Source organism: Eriocheir sinensis, chromosome 17, assembly GCF_024679095.1.
Source record: "Eriocheir sinensis breed Jianghai 21 chromosome 17, ASM2467909v1, whole genome shotgun sequence".
In the NCBI taxonomy this organism is placed as follows: domain Eukaryota; kingdom Metazoa; phylum Arthropoda; class Malacostraca; order Decapoda; family Varunidae; genus Eriocheir; species Eriocheir sinensis.
In genome coordinates this window covers 9,790,773-9,806,981 of record NC_066525.1, presented here as the reverse complement: position 1 = coordinate 9,806,981, position 16,209 = coordinate 9,790,773, and positions in this window count along the sequence as shown.

The following is a 16,209-nucleotide window of genomic DNA, read 5'->3' as shown; positions in this document are numbered from 1 at the left end:
TTCCTCTCCTTCTTTCCCCTCCTTTCTCTGCCTTCCCTTGCCCACACCCCCTTATACTCTTCTCTTCCCTCTTCCTTTCCTTGCCCTGTCTTTTCTTGTTCTGCTTTGCCATTCCTCTCCCTGCTCTTTCCTGCCCCGCCCTTCCCTTCCCTGACCTGCCTCTCCCGTCCTTACCCTACCTTGCATCTCCCTTCGCTGCTCCGCCCTGCCCTGACCCGCCCTGCCACTGCCTTGCCCCGACCCGCCCTGCCCCTGCCTTGCCCCACCCTTCCCCGCCCTGCACCTGCCTCGCGGCCTCTCCTCACTCCCTCTGTTTATTATTGTGTGTTGTTGTTTTTCTCCGGCTTGCTTTGAATTAGGTTGGTCCACACTAATTTTTGCTTCTCTATAATTACATGCGGCGTTTATTACCGGCGTATATTTCCTAAGGTGACACTGCTTTATGAAGGGCGAGCAGAAGGGAGCCATGAGTGCCGGTGTGGGCCTTATCGTGTACTCTGCCGCCTGTGTTTAGCATCTTTATCCCCCTGTCATACCCGTCAGGTGCTTGCCCTTTACCCTGCTCCGCCTCCCTTCCTCCCTGCTCCGACCCTCCCCTCCTTCCTTCCTTCTTTCCTTACTTCCTCCTCCGGTACACGCAACCCGCTTCTTGCTTCCCGCCTCGATTTGTATGAAGCCGCGCAATTACCGTTTGACCTTTATTTGGTAACTATTTCGAGGCAGTATGAAGCCTTCCGTGTGTGTGTGTGTTTGTGTGTGGGGGGAGTAGGGGTTGTGTGTGTGTGTGTGTGTGTGTGTGTGTGTGTGTGTGTGTGTGTGTGTGTTTGAGGGTGTAAGAAGGAGAAGTAGCACCAGAAGTTGTAGGAAGAAGAGGAACAGTAGAAGGAGGAGGGAAGTAGAAGTAGAGATAGTAAATGAAAGGGAGGTGGAATAGGAACAGAGGGAAGTGGAGAATGAGAGAAGGAATAGAAAGAGGAGGTGCGGTAAGAGTAAAAGTAGCAGGGAGAGAAAAAAAATAGTAGGAGCAGAGAGAGCAGAGAAAAAGAGGAAGAAAATTGGGGACAAATAAATAAAAAAAAGAGGTGAAGTAGGAGCAGAGTGAACAGTAGTATGAAGAATAAGCAGATAGATGAGGACGAAGGTATGAAGAAGCAGGATAAATGAGGTGGAGACATACAGTTAAAAAAAAAAAAAAGGTGTGCTCGGGCGGCGTCCATCGGTAGTGTTGGCAGCTTGGTCAATATCCGGGTCAGTGGCGGACTTGCTCCTTATTTTCCTGCTAACTAAAGATGTTTCTCGAGACTCAACCACCACCACCGCCTTGAACACCCCTAATGCTCCCACCACTCTACTGTCAACCACCATCACCACCTCCACCACCACCACCGCCTTGAACACCCCTAATGCTCCCACCACTACTGTCAACCACCATCACCACCTCCACCACCACCACCGCCTTGAACACCCCTAATGCTCCCACCACTACTGTCAACCACCATCACAACCACCACCACCGCCATGAACACCCCTAATGCTCCCACCACTCTACTGTCAACCACCATCACAACCACCACCACCGCCTTGAACACCCCTAATGCTCCCACCACTACTCTCACCGTTCTCACCCTCCTCTCTCCCTCTGTACATACACTCCCTCCCTTTTCTTCTCCCTCCTTCTGTCCCTTCCTGCCCCCCCCGCCCCCCCTCCTGCAGGTACGATACTCGCAGGTTTTTACTCCTCCATTTCGTGTCCTTGGCCACTGTCTCGTCGTTAGAACTGTCACTCCTCTTTTTTTTTCTCTCTTCTTTTCCTCCTCATTCCTCGTAGCTCCTCATAATCATATACAAACGTTAAAAGAAAGAAGTACATCTATTGTTTCTGTGCTTCATTCTCGGCGCCACCCACACAAGTTACGTCACACTCTCGGTAGCCATCACAGGTCCTCGTCTCCTCATCCTCATCACGCCTCATCACTCACCCCACTTTTTCATCACCTCATCCGCGTCACCACTTACCCCACATCTCCCCGTCACACCACTCAGCGCCTCGTCTCCTTCCCACCTACTTTCCACAACCACCACTCCTCACTGTCACCTCCCTCACTGCAACCACCTCACTAACTTGTCACCGCGGCACTCACCACACCTCACCGTCGCTCCGCACCGCCGCCACACCTCCACCAAGCTGTCACCACCGCACAGTAGCTCAGCCCCGCACCTCGCCGCCTCTCCAGCACCACCACCGTACGTCGCCATCAGCCTCACACTCCTCCGTCTCCTCCGTCGCAGCTCCGTCTTCGCTCCGTCGTCATTATCACCGCCCCTAAATCACGGTCGCCTTCTCCATCACCATCGTATCTTTGCCTTCTTTATTCCCTCTGTTCGACGGTGTTTCTTCTGGCCGCGCGTCGACTCCTCTTTTTCTCTGCTCGACCGTTCTCGTTTTTCTTCCTCTTTACACCTTTAGACCTTTTGTTTATATGTATTGGTCTTTCTTTTTTTTTGTTACCTCCGCTCTTTCCCGCTCTTTCTCTTTCTCTCTCTCTTTCCCTTTCCTTCCTTTTCCTTTGTTTTTTATTCCCTTCTCTTGCCCTTGTGCTTCTCTTTTTTTTCTTCCCTTCCTTTTCCTTCCCTTCCCTTATCTTGTATTTCATTTACCATCTCTCCCTTTTCTTTCCCTTTCCCTTTCCTTTCGTCCATTCCTGATTCTTTCACTTCCATCCCTTCCCTTCCCTTCCCTTCCCTTCCCTTCCTTTCCTTTTTTTCCCTTTCCCTTTCCTTCCCTTCCCTTCCTTTTCCCCCCCTTCCCTTCCCTTCCCTTTTCTTCCCTTCCCTTTCCTTCCCTTCCCTTCCTTCCCCTCCCCTCCCCTCCCTTCGCCTCCCCTCGCCACCCTTCCCTTCCCTTCCCTTCCCTTCCCTTCCCTTCCCTCCCCTCCCCTCCCCCCGCCTCCCTTCCCTTCCATTCCCTTCCCTTCCCTTCCCGTGCCTTGCCTTCCCTTCCCTCCAATCGCCTCCCTTCCCTTCCCTTCCCTTCCCTTCCCTTCCCTTCCCTTCCTTTCCCGTGCCTTGCCTTCCCTTCCCTTCCCTCCCCTCCCTCCTTCCCTTCCTTCCTTTCCTTCCCTTCCCTCGCCTCCTTCACTTCCCCTCCTCCTTCCCTCCCTTGCCTCCCTTCCTTCCCTTCCCTTCCCTTTCCTCCCCTCCCCTCGCCTCCCTTCCCTTCCCTTCCCTTCCCTTCCCTTCCCTTGCCTTGCCTTGCCTTCCCTCCCCTCGCCTCCCTTCCCTTCCCTTCCCTTCCCGTGCCTTGCCTTCCCTTCCCTTCCCTTCCCTTCCCTTCCCGTACCTTGCCTTCCCTTCCCTTCCCTCAACTCGCCGACCTTCCATTCCCTTCTCTTACCTTTCCTCCCCTTGCCTCCCTTCCCTTCCCTTCCCTCGCCTCCCTTCCCTTCCCTTCCCTTCCCTTCCCTCGCCTCCCTTCCCTTCCCTTCCCCTGCCTTACCTTCCCTTCCCTTCCCTCGCCTCACCTCCCTTCCCTTCCCTTCCTTTCCCTCCATTTCGTCCTCTCGCCTTGCATGACCGATCGTTTTCATGTCGTTTTTTTCTTCTTGTGATATTTTATTTTACTGTTGCTCTTCATCTTGTTGCTGCTGTCTCTTTTCTTATCTTTTTTCGTTTCCGTTTTTCTGTTTATCCTTTCACGTTTTTGCCTTTCTTGTTTGCTTTTTCACTGCATTATTTGTTTTTCTTCATTCTTTCTTTCCTTCTTTCGTTCATTTATTTTATTTTTCTTTCTTTCCTTCTTCCTGTTCTTATTCCCATGTGCCTTTTCTTTACTTTTTCATTCTTTTCTTGCTTTGCCGTTGTTGTTTCTTTCTCGTTTCTTCTGTTTATTCTTCCTGCTCTTCTTTTTCTTCCTCTTCCTCCTTCAAGTCTTCCGTGCATCTTTAAATCCTCCTTCACCAGCCCCTTCTTCCTCTCCCATGGCTGCCCTCTTCCCTAGCATCTCTGCTCCCCGGCAGCCCCTCAGCTTCCCCCGCTCGTCCAAGTCTTCCTCGCCGGACCATCAAGCGGCTGCGATGCTGAGCCATAACAACTATCACGCCCGCTGATCAACGGGAGCTCGGCAGCGTGATAGCTTTACGGGCGGTATTACTCGTCCGCTACTCACAGCTCACCCGCGACAGCCAAGATGGGAGCCCTTTCCCTGGCGTTCGTGAATCTTTCCAAAAATCCCGGAGAAACTGTAATCATTTGGTGGTTAAACTTCACTCGACCCAAAACATAATAAAAACAGAATGTCGAGGAGAAGTTGGAGCAAAAGGAGTCGAGGGAACTCCGAAGAAAGAGCTAGAAGAGTAAAGATAGGAGGAGGAAGAGGAGGAGGAGGAGGAGGAGGAGGAGGAGGAGGCGTAAGGAGCGGAGGGAGATGTGGTGCACATTACTGGTGCATGGAGCAAAGCCATCGTGATTGGTTATCTGTCTGACAGGGAAGGACACCGACGAGGGGGTTGGGGTGTGTGCTTGGCTATCTGGATGTGTGTCTGTTTGTCTGAGTGCTCTAAGTGCAGCACGCCTCATCAGGGAGAACGGTCCACTCCTGTTATGCATTGAAGGTCGAGTTCCTGCCTCATTAATTCCCAGTTCTCAAAGGTATTTTCTACCTGGCATCCTATACGGGGCTATCACGTCGTTCCGTCAGACGGTCTCACTTAGAGATGAAAGCTGAGCTCAAAGCTGTTGCACAAGGTAACAGGCAATTAAGAGAAACATGTATCACTCCAAAGTAATAATCGTAAACAGTGTGTATCTGACATCAGGAGTCACGTGCTTAACAGTTCCTCGCAGCAAAGGCACCGCCGCCAGGACTCTTCTACTAAAGGATTCCGCCGATTGCGTTACTCTCTGGGATTAATGTTATGTTGCGGGAGACAACTGATGCAGTGATGCCGAGCCATTGGCGCGCTCTCATCCAGAGGCGGCGTTATCACGTCTCCCAAGATTACTGCCAGACAACAACTTGTATTTGCTTTCTCGGCCAAGTTTACGACGCCGGCGCCACAGACACTCGATGAAAGAGTGGAATGTACACAATCACATAAGTTTTCGTCCTCATCCAATATATAGAATCTTACGTCCCTGACAATAAACATCGTGATTTGGGCACACACGGGGAGTGGGCGGCGCGGGGGTCGTAATGTTGACACAGCCAGAGTTTGTGTTTGCTTGAGGGAGCCGAGGCAGGGTCTGCTGAGGCTGGCAGGGAAGGAACGTGCAAAAACGGAGGTAAAGACGCAAAAGGATGGTCAATCGCCTACATAAAGTTTTTCAACTCACGAGTGCCCGGGGTACAAGCGGCCGCCTGAGGAACTGTATGGCTGCTGTGTACGACTCCTTGCCTGATGCTGTCCTGCCCACCTCCGCCCCCTCGCCAACCGCCGCCCCCACGACCACTGCCGCAGCCCATAACCGTGAATATACATGCGTCCATACATCTGCACACACACACACACACACACACACACACACACACACACACACACACACACACACACACACACACACACACACACACACACACACACACACACACACACACACACACACACACACACTATTATAATTTTTATTATTATTATTATTATTATTATTATTATTATTATTATTATTATTATTATTATTATTATTATTATTATTATTATTATTATTATTATTATTATTATTATTGTTTTTGTTATTGTTCTCATCATTATTCACGACAAGCTGATGTAACAAAAATGACCATTGAGGCCACGCGCAGCTATAGCGTATGCCCCCAACTTGAATTACGTACTTATGTCAAGAGAATGGAAAACCGAAAAGTGGATAGAGAGGAAATGATGGGGCTGTGAAAATCACTAGATGGCAAGAAGGCAATGGATGCATATGAAATGTCAGGTCAAGTACTGATTTATATGTTTTTTTCTATACTTTTCTATCTAACTGTCTATCTGTGTGTCTGTATATTAGTCTGTCATTCTGTCCCTTGATCTATTTATTTCTCTATTCCATCTTCTATATATCTACCTAAACATATCGTTTTCTGTCTTTCTCTATTCCTTTCTTTCCAATTTCTTTCTATCGAACTATTTATCTCCCTGGCAATCTATCTGTCTGTGTATCTATCTATCTGTAACTATTTAACCTTCTACTTAATTATTTGTATCTATTTATCTACCTCTATTATTCCTGCATAGTGGAAAAACAGCTGAGTATGAGGAGTTGAAGGGAAAGAGGTCCAGGAAAATGTTTATGCGCCACTTTATTTATCTTTAATTTTCGTACATTTGGTTTTATAGTATTGTTTCAAATTCATGCTAGTGTGATGCCGGGTGTAAGGCCTGTCACAGGCTTTTGTGAGAAATGTTGCCCAAACAGTCCTTGAACAAGAGCCTTGGACTGAAGAAACGCTGCTGGCCGGAAGAAGAAACTGCCAGGTAGAGGAAGGGGAGCCCGTGTGGGGGGAAGGATGGGGAGGGGGAGACGAGGTTAGTTGAGCGCATCTTTTATTTCATAGGGTTCTTCTCGGGGCTCTTCAATTACGAAGTTGAGCTCATTTTTTATACCATCGGCTAGCTCGTCGGTGACCTCAGTTACAGATGTGAGCGAATCTACTAAACCATACGAAACATCGTCGCTGACTTCTTGAATTGTCTTTTCCATCTCATCATTTATGCCACTGGCATCTTCATCTGTAACATCTTCAATTGTCTTTTCCATCTCATCATTTATGCCACTGGCATCTTCATCGGTAACATTTTCAATTTATAAAAAAAAGAAAAAAAAATGCATGTTTGTATATTGGGCTCAAAGATGATGGTAAGACTATATGTATACTGCATTTTTCCCATGACCATTTTGCACTTAGTGGTAGCTGCTGCTGTTGATAATTGTTAGAGTTTCTTAAAGGGGACCAGATATTTGCCATAGTCGTTTTCCACTAAATGATCGCATATTGGAATAAAGTCACGCTGTAGCCGAGGACCAGCGTTGTTGTGCGGGGCCGCTGTCGTTTGCTGCGTCAACCCTCGGTCACTGTAATTTCCAGGCTCTACACTTCCGAGTCTCATGATCTTTATTGTGGCCATAACTGTTTGACGGGATATCGAGGGAAGCATCATGTGCATTACCTGAGCCAAATGAACGCGCGCCGTGTTTGTTTGTTTGGTTATTTACTGAACAGTGAGAGGAGCGTGCGAGGCCCTTCAGCGACCCGAGGATCAGCTGCATGCACGGAGATTATTGTGAGATGGAAATAACGAGGCGATATTATTTGAGGCCCAGGAACACAGCAGGCTTCTGAATAAATAAACACACACACACACACACACACACACACACACACACACACACACGCGCGCGCGCGCATGCACGCACGCACGCACGCACGCACACACACACACACACACACACACACACACACACACACACACACACACACACACACACACACACCTGCATCACACATTATAATACGATGCACTTGATACACTCAATACCGATAATTATCCCCACCAAACTCGGTAACACCCACGGTCAGAGAGCAGGGCGGGTACCAGCATCAGGTCCTTTTCACCCTGACGAAGCCATTAGCGTCGAGGCCTGTGTAGGAAGACTTGTGGAAGCTGACGGAGACGACCTGACTATTTTCCCGACAAAGGGCGAAGGCGAACACCCCGCGGAGATGGTATCGGGCGGGACCCTCCTTTCGGCCAGTCAAAACCCACCTCCCTTGTGCGGCTGCCTGCGCGCTAACGCCGCTAATTATACGCTATAGAGTAAGACCCGTAGCGAGACGAAGACGGATTACCCAAGATGATACGGCCGCTCAGGGGGAAGCAGGTGGGCGGTGGGCGGCGCTCCGGCGAGGTGTGAGAGGGAAGGGTTGCCGGGAGTGTGTGTGTGTGTGTGTGTGTGTGTGTGTGTGTGTGTGTGTTTACGGAGTGTTTACGAGATGCATTAGTGTTGTCTTTGCTTAGCGCTGCAAGGATCTGTGTTTCGCTGATCATCATTAGTAACGCAAATGTGTTATGATGCGTGCGATGCAATTATTAATGTGGTTCCTAAGCTCGACAGTTTATGGCTGCGGGATACCTTTTATTGCTACTTTGTCAGATTATTACCCTTTTTTGTCGATGTAGCTACGGGCCGAGGTAGACTTCATACTAACATCTCCGTGGGAACAGGTTCGTCAGGTGGGCCGCACTAATGGGTTAATCAGGTTCCTACATACCGACCCTTCCTCCTGACGTCATAATACTCTAATGAAATTCGTGAAAAAAAGGGACATTGCACAGTTTTTTTTCACGGATGGATTCCTCAGAGTCCAGGTGATTGTTGCTGCTAATTGTTCTGCGTGGATCAGTAAGTGTAATTTATGATACGTGTGAGCAATGACAGGTATTTACCGGCGGGCGACGGTCAGGGCAACCTCGGACCGCGACGGGCAGCCGCTTCCCCGCGACAAACTGGTTTTCCTTGCGAGGCTTAGCAGCTCTGACAGGAAGGCCAATTGTCGATGATAATTATTTACAGTAACTTTTTCTGTCCGTTATTAGTGATTATGTTAAGTGTTGGATGTGTGGAAGATGTGTGTGTGTGTGTGTGTGTGTGTGTGTGTGTGTGTGTGTGTGTGTGTGTGTGTGTGTGTGTGTGTGTGTGTGTGTGTGTGTGTGTGTGTGTGATGGTTTTCACGTCAAAGCTTCACCCTTTAGTTCCCCGTGACAGCCCGATTCTTCTTTTCTTGTCATAGCTTCAATTCTCTCTCGCCCTTGTGTTCTCTGCCACACCCCAACCCTTCATTTGTCTCGCCACAGTCCAGCTCCTCCCGTCAGTTGGTCTTCTTTCAAGTGCTCCAGTCTGTGATCGTGTAAAGGTCATGTCACTGTGATGAGTGTACAGTGGTTGCCGTCCCCTGCTGTTTGTAGATCGACGCGTCTGTTGTGGCTCGAATAATTTAGACTGGGAAATCACTCGGTCATGTTATTAGGCTGCCTACTCCTCACGGCTGGTTCGATAGATAAATAGGAAGTCTCGAGGTAATTGTTATAGTGCTTGTGGTGATGTTGTGGTCGTTATAGAAGACATTAACCAGCTTTTTGCAAGTTTCCTGTAAAGTTATCTATTTGCATGGAGCACTTGGGGCAGACACCATTTCGTAAATCACACATCTAATCCATTATTACCTCATGTAGAGAGCCACGCAGTTTTTTTTTTGTGTGTGTGTAACGTGAGGATTGCAGGACCCGGGATGTAGTCTCACCAGCACGTGATGTATATTTATATGTCTATCTATAACAAGAGGAAAATGTAAAAAAAAAAAAAATAATAAGACTACTGGCGACTGACTGAGTGGTGAGTGTCGGCCGCGGCGACTTCCCTCCTACCGTCATTGCCAGTAATGGTGTTAATAAAATTCCTTCCCCAGATACCTCCCGCACACCCTCGGGCCCACGTGCCTGACCCCGGCCTCTCGTTATCGGGGCTGTCCAGGCATAACTTACAGAGAAACGCCATTTCCACCGCAATCCATTCCACTTACAAATGGGATCGGCAGCGCCAGAGGCCGCAGGGTGATGGCCCGCCAGGTGGAGGAGTCTTGTGGCCGAGATCATTAGCGACATTTTGGGCCCCCTCTAGTGGAGGAGGGGGAGGAGGAGGATGAGGAGAGAAAATAAGGAGTAAGATGTTGAGGAGGAGGGGGGTGAAAAGTGGGATTGATTGAGATGTTGACAAAGATGACGACAATGACAATAAGGTGATGGACGAGGAGACAAGTGTATCAGGAGGAGGAGAAGGAGGAAGAGGAGGAGGCGGAGACTGAGGCAAAGGCGAAGGCGAAGAAGGAGAAAAATAAAAAGAAGAAAAGGAGAAAAGAAGAAGAAAAAGAGGAAAAAAAGAATAAGAAAAAAGAGGAAAAATAAGGAAAAAAAGATGAAGAAGATGAAGAAGAAAAAAGAAAAAGGAAGAGAAAAATAATTAGAAAGAGGAGAAGAATAAGAAGTAGCAGCAATAGTAGTAGTAGAACAAGAACAAGAACAAGAAGATGAGCAAGAAGAAGAAAACAAGAAGAGTGAAGAAAAGTAGAAAGAAGAATGGGAAAACGAGGAGGAGAATAAGGGGGAGTATTTTGCAGGTGATGGGCGCCCGTTCAGCTTCCCGTCGCCGGTGCTCTGGTATTGCGGCGGAAGTGCGGCGTCTGGTATTACTCGGCGGTCGTGACACTAAGCCTGTGATCTGGGTCCTGGTCAGGCCGGTTCTTCTCCCTTCCTGCCCGTGTCGACCCGCGTCATTAAGAACAAATTCTTATGGCGCCTGAGCCGTCCGGAATATCAGCCAGGACTCAGAAGCTGCCATAATAGTAGATCTTGTCACCATAAAGTTGTCAGTCATTTCCTTTTACCTTTTTTTCTTTTATTTTCTTACGCTGTGCTCCTCAGGGAAGTCAAGGTCATCAATACTTAAGTTTATTAATTCGGTGAAAATGACCAGTTATCAGTGCAGGTGTTGGTCATTACTACCTGTTATTGATATTGGATGATTAGATAAACACTTGGTTGATTGCTTATCCCTCGCCGCGTTGGCTGCAGGGTCTAACAAGGTGCACGTGAACGCTTCATCCAGGTGTTTGATTGGCTCGCTTGCGTGACTTTTGCTGATTTTTGCGCGAATCTGAAGTTATGTTTAGGTATATTTAATGTTTCCTGCATTTACCTGACGCACTTTGCTCCCCACTCCACGTTTCCTCTATTAAATTTTCTCGTGCCTCACTTGTTTATGTCGTTGTTGCGGTTTCCGTGCTTATGAAAACTTTCTTTTAGTGGGGCGGAAGTGTTGGCCAGCAAAGTCTGGTATTAGATTATTTCTGCCAACACGAGTGAAGGTGTGAATGAGTTGGTACAGTCAGTGCTCTAGTGTGTGACTTCTCCGGCAGAGCACGGTCTTGAAAATGACTTACGATTTCCCTGGGTCGTGGGATGGCGCTGAACGAAGGCAAGCATGATGTTGGCACCATGAGTGATGGGTTGGTATGTTATTGGACGGCGCCACCATATTAGGAGGCCTTCGCGCTCTTCCCAGGCACACATAGATATTCGTTGTCTGTATCGTGAATAACATAACGTGAGCACATACAACCTTTACAATTGGAATCACATGGCAGAGTTTGGGACACAAATGCATCACTTAATGGTAAAACACCTTCAGGTCTTCACACTTCTTACAATAAAGGACATACGAGCCTCAGTACATGAAGCGTCTTCCCCTTGCTGCCGCAGTCCGCGCAACACAGGCACTCTCCACCCTCGGCATATTAGTTCTTGCAGCTCAGGTCTGCTTTATGCGTCGCTGCGATGAAGGCCGCGACGTTGACTCGGGGAAATTCAAGTCGCATCTCACAGGCACTTGACGTTTATCTGATCCCCGACCAGCGGCCGTCGACTCAACCCTCCGAGCCACTCCCGCGCTGGGTCCGGATGCACACAACAGCCACATTTCCCTCCTTTGTCCGCGGCCCAGATAAACTACCCAAGTTATGTCACTCAAACTATACAAATCAGCCGAACTGTACTCGGAAGGCGCAACTCGGGTGGCTGAGGTTAAGGCGGATATAGCAGTTGCTCATCTGACCTGCCACGGAGGACCTTCAGGGCTCAGGGACCCTATACCGCGCCCGTGAAGGATAACGTCATAGTCCTTGGCAGGGATTGTGGCTTCCAGTCTCCTTCTTCCCCTCGGCTTTGATATCAAGCATCGTAAAAATAATTGAGGGAGCTATATCCACCGACATCACTTGCAGCTAATGTTCGTGCATGACGCCGGCGTGTAATGGACTGCCGAATGCTTCGTCGTAGTGAATATAGAGGAAATTATTACGTTTCCTTAAAGAGGCGACCCGTCCAGGATCAGTGCCTGCGGCCCCTGCCTGTCGCAACTCTGTGAGGAGCTTCCTCCGAGGCACGTCGCGTTTTAATAAGTGGAGGCCGTTCCTGCGGTGCTCGGGAACCACTGAGCTCTGCTGCTTCCCACGTGAGTAACGGCTGTCGAGGAGTAAGGGAACAGTGACATAAAAGTAACATATGATATACAAAGCGGTGGTCTTGTCCCATACATCGAGCGGGATTACCAGCTATCACCCCCGCCCCCCTCCTTAGGGCCCCGCTGTCTGGCATGGAGCCCCATTGTACACACGAGCCGATACACAGGCACGCATGCACTGCTGTATTGAGTGTGTTGGTATACAGACGTATTGTATTTCATATATTTGCTCCTATTTTATTTTTATATCACTATTGTTTAAAATTTTAACGAGTAACTTTGTGACATTTTTTGTGTGAGCAAAGAGCCGATATTGTGACACCACTGCGTTCCGAGTTGTTGTTTTCCCGTCTATCTCCCCTCCTGCCTCTCACCACCGCCTCCCTACACCGTCCCTCCTCTCCGTCCACTTGTCTCTCCGCCCCATTCACCACCCCACTCCTCACAGCCTCGTTCCTAACCTCTCTGACGTTCACTACCCGCCCTTCATCTCCCCCACCCATCACCTCCCAGCCCCTCGTCTCTCTTTGCCTTCACCCTCCCCACTTGGCTCCCCTTTTCACCTCACCCCTCACCCTTCCGTCCGCAGTCAGGCAGCCAAAGTTGGTGGTGGCGGTGCCCTCTGCAGCGCCTCCCTGGGGCGTGCGGGGCCCAGTCTTTGATATCACGTGTCATAAAGATGATTGGAGAGGCTATATTCGCGGGTATCGCTTACGCTCGACGGCCCGCGGTGATGAGCACAGACACCTGGCGGCGGGGAGGGCAGGGAGGTGCTTGGGCCTGAAGAGGGTCGGCAGGTGAGAAGTGGGGTTAGAGAGAGGCACGATGGGGAGTTATAATAGTGCCGCGCTCAGGAAGACGGTGTGGAAGGCCTCGGAGAGATGAGGGAAAGCACGCAGCACGGAGGCGGCTCAGGGGCGGCGTGAGCTCCAAGCCAGTATTGAGGAAAAAATCGTTGGTCCGATGCGAGCGTCCTGCCGCCTGCCGCCCGCCACGTCCACTCAGCAGACAATTAAATACGGGTAGTCGGTGATACTACAGCAAAGCAATGATTTACCCACCCAGCCTGGCGTGGGTGGCCACCTTGCTTGTGCCTAAGGTTGTTCTCGTAACAAAAATGACGTAGTCCCTTAATACAGAAGATGATATTTATAAATAAATTTTATATACGGTGTGTATACACACACACACACACACACACACACACACACACACACACACACACACACACACACACACACACACACACACACACACACACACACACACACACACACACACACACACACACACTATATCGAGCTTGTTTGTTTAATTGTTTGTTTGTTTGTTTGTTTGTTTGTTTATATGTGCTTGGATGTGTATTTTGATGTAGAAAATCCCTCATCACACACTCTTGAGACTTTCCACCGTGTCTGATGACGGCGCTTTGTTGAACACTTGTCAGTGTCGTGAGTGATATCGTGGCCAACCTCCTGGACCCGGACCAGCAGGTGTATTGTTGCGAGTCGCTGGTGTCCCCACTGGTGGGCACCTGGGGGCGCTGAGGGTGTGGGGGAAGAAGAGGGCGGCGCTTGGTGCGGGCGAGGGGCGCGCCTGAGCGTGGGCCACGGCAGCGGTGTTAATGAAGGGTCGGCTAATCAGATAAGAGTGGATGAGGAAATGATACTGCTGGCACTCGAGGCTGATGAGGCCGCGAGGGGCGGCTGGGTGTGGTACTGCGGCGGGAGAGCCTCACGCGGGGGAGCGGAACGCAGCAGGTTTGATCTAATGAGGGGGTGATACTGTAAATAATGTGCGGCGCAGGTGAGATGCGGCAAGTAAAGTTTTAATAGAGTGCGGCAGGGCATGTAAGGTTGATGGTGTGATACAGACAATGAAGCTTAATTATGGTGTGATCACGAGGGCTGGACTCGGGTCGGGTTTGGTTAAGCATCGCGAGGTTGGAAAGAATGCAATTCCGATAATTATGCTTGAAGGAGAGAGAGGAAATGAGAGCGATATAGAGCCGTGGGTAGGGGGACGCAGGGCTCGGCGCGGCGCTGGATAGAATGAGCCTCGTTATGGCTACGAGTCTCCGATAAGGAACATGATTTGGAGCGTCGTATAATAAGATGTTGAATATATTAATCAGTGTTAAGGGATGAACCTGCAATCATCAGACATCCTTCTTTAAATCAAATGCACGCTAATGCGCTGCAGAATGAACATGTAAGGGATTATTCTTTTATTGCCTCCATGACGATGTAGTAAAATCAAAATAAATGGCGCGGCCAAATTATCCTCGTCCCTCAGAGTCGCCTCACGCCATCAGTCGCGTAATCACCATGAGGCAAGAGTAGACGGAACGAATACCAAGGGCTCACGGGACGAATGCAGCCAGAGACGCCGCCTCGCCAATCAGTGCTTCAGGGACACCCACGGACTGGCCCCCCCTGTCTGTCCTGCGGGGGAGGAGACTTAACTTGCTGTATCTTTTCCATCGTTCTCTTAATATTGGATGCTACACGTCGCCTTTCCAGAGCGTCGCCGCCACCACCAGCTCGACGGCGTAGGGCTATCAATGTCCCTCACTCCATGCGGCTCCTCGTCCTTGCGCTTTTGTGACCTCGACCGTAATTTTTTCTCCTGCACGAGACAAGGGTGAGTGTGAAGCCCTTTGGAGTGGCGTTGAGCAGAATTATCATCCGTTGTGGGCTCAGGGTGGAATAAGTGAGTTGGAGAGACCCTATTTTATGATTTATTACGATTAGGTGTCGGGCGGCAGTGCAGGCGGGAAGGACGGGAAGCGCGGTGTGGTATGGCAGGCCGGTGGGAGCTGTACCCAGGTTGGAGACTCGCTGGCGTTTACTACCGATAAGTTAGCCTTCCTGGGCCGTCACAGTGAAGTGAGCTCAGCGTCGAAATGGCCCAGCAGATTTATCGATGCTTGGGTCCTTTTATACATCAGACTTAGCAGAGCATTCATAAAAATTTGGTCTTTCCTTTTGGTTGGGCGGGAGGAGGCGCGTGCATGATTTAGCGCGTCATGCCTTTGGTTTTACGAAGGAAGGTTTTGTTGTGGCTCCGAGTGTGTGCCGCGAGAATGGACTTTGTTATCTCGCCTCCCTCGGATTTAGCGACCGACGCGAAGATGACGCTTACACCCGCGGCATAAAGGGAGATGGAAAGTAAGGCCCCACGGGAGACAGGGGATGGGGAACGGGGGCGGAAGGAAGGACATGGCTCGGAGAGGACGCCCTTCTCTAACGCGGTTCATCTCTCCCGTGCATATCATTTAAAGAATCTTCCTTTTTTATACTTTCCGGTTTCAAAGTAGAAATGCCATCTGCTTGCCATGCATCGGGGAGCGTGACAAACTTAGGCTGGTGTGTTCTTGTTCGCTTAAGAGTCCGTCAAATAACGTAATCTTGTTCTTCACAGCCACAACCTCTTTTCTGTCCAATTGGTACACAGCGGAGGGAGGACCGATCACAGCCTGTAGCCGGACGTTATTATCGTCGTCACGAAGGCCGCCGTTTTGTCGCTCTCGGTGTCGGGTGTTCCGCCGCGTCACCTTGCATCATGAGAACACGCTTTAGGGTGACTCATCCGGCTGTCATCAGTGGACGTAAGGAAAGCCGAGTTGCCAATCAAGAGTGAGGGAGAAGAGGAACCGCGGCGTGACTTATGCATCCTGATTAAACGACAATTGTCTGACAACTGACATTCTCGAACTGGCGACAATTGTGGCGGCAAGGGGGCAGGGGGAGGGGGTATAGGGGAGGGTGCAGAGGCGAGTAGCTGAGAAGGGAGGAGATTCCCACGCCGCGTCGCGAGTGGTGAGAATAAACGCTGCATAAAAAAATATAAAAAAATAGTTATACGAAATTTTCCTGCTTTTTAGCCCGCGACTCAGTCCTTCACGCCGCAGTATTACACTTTACGAGCAGCTAATACATGTTTGTTGTGCTAGCCAGACCACCTGATCATGAACGTTGCACTGGTGAAAGTCAGGCTGCAGAACACACGTGCTCCCCAGGTGTAGCCCTCGCCTCTTGTCTCTGGCTGCTTCTTCCACTGACCTACTCACCAATTACTCCTTCATTACCATTTTCCCTGCACCGTAATGGCCACTTCCCTTCACTGAACTGTCTTATT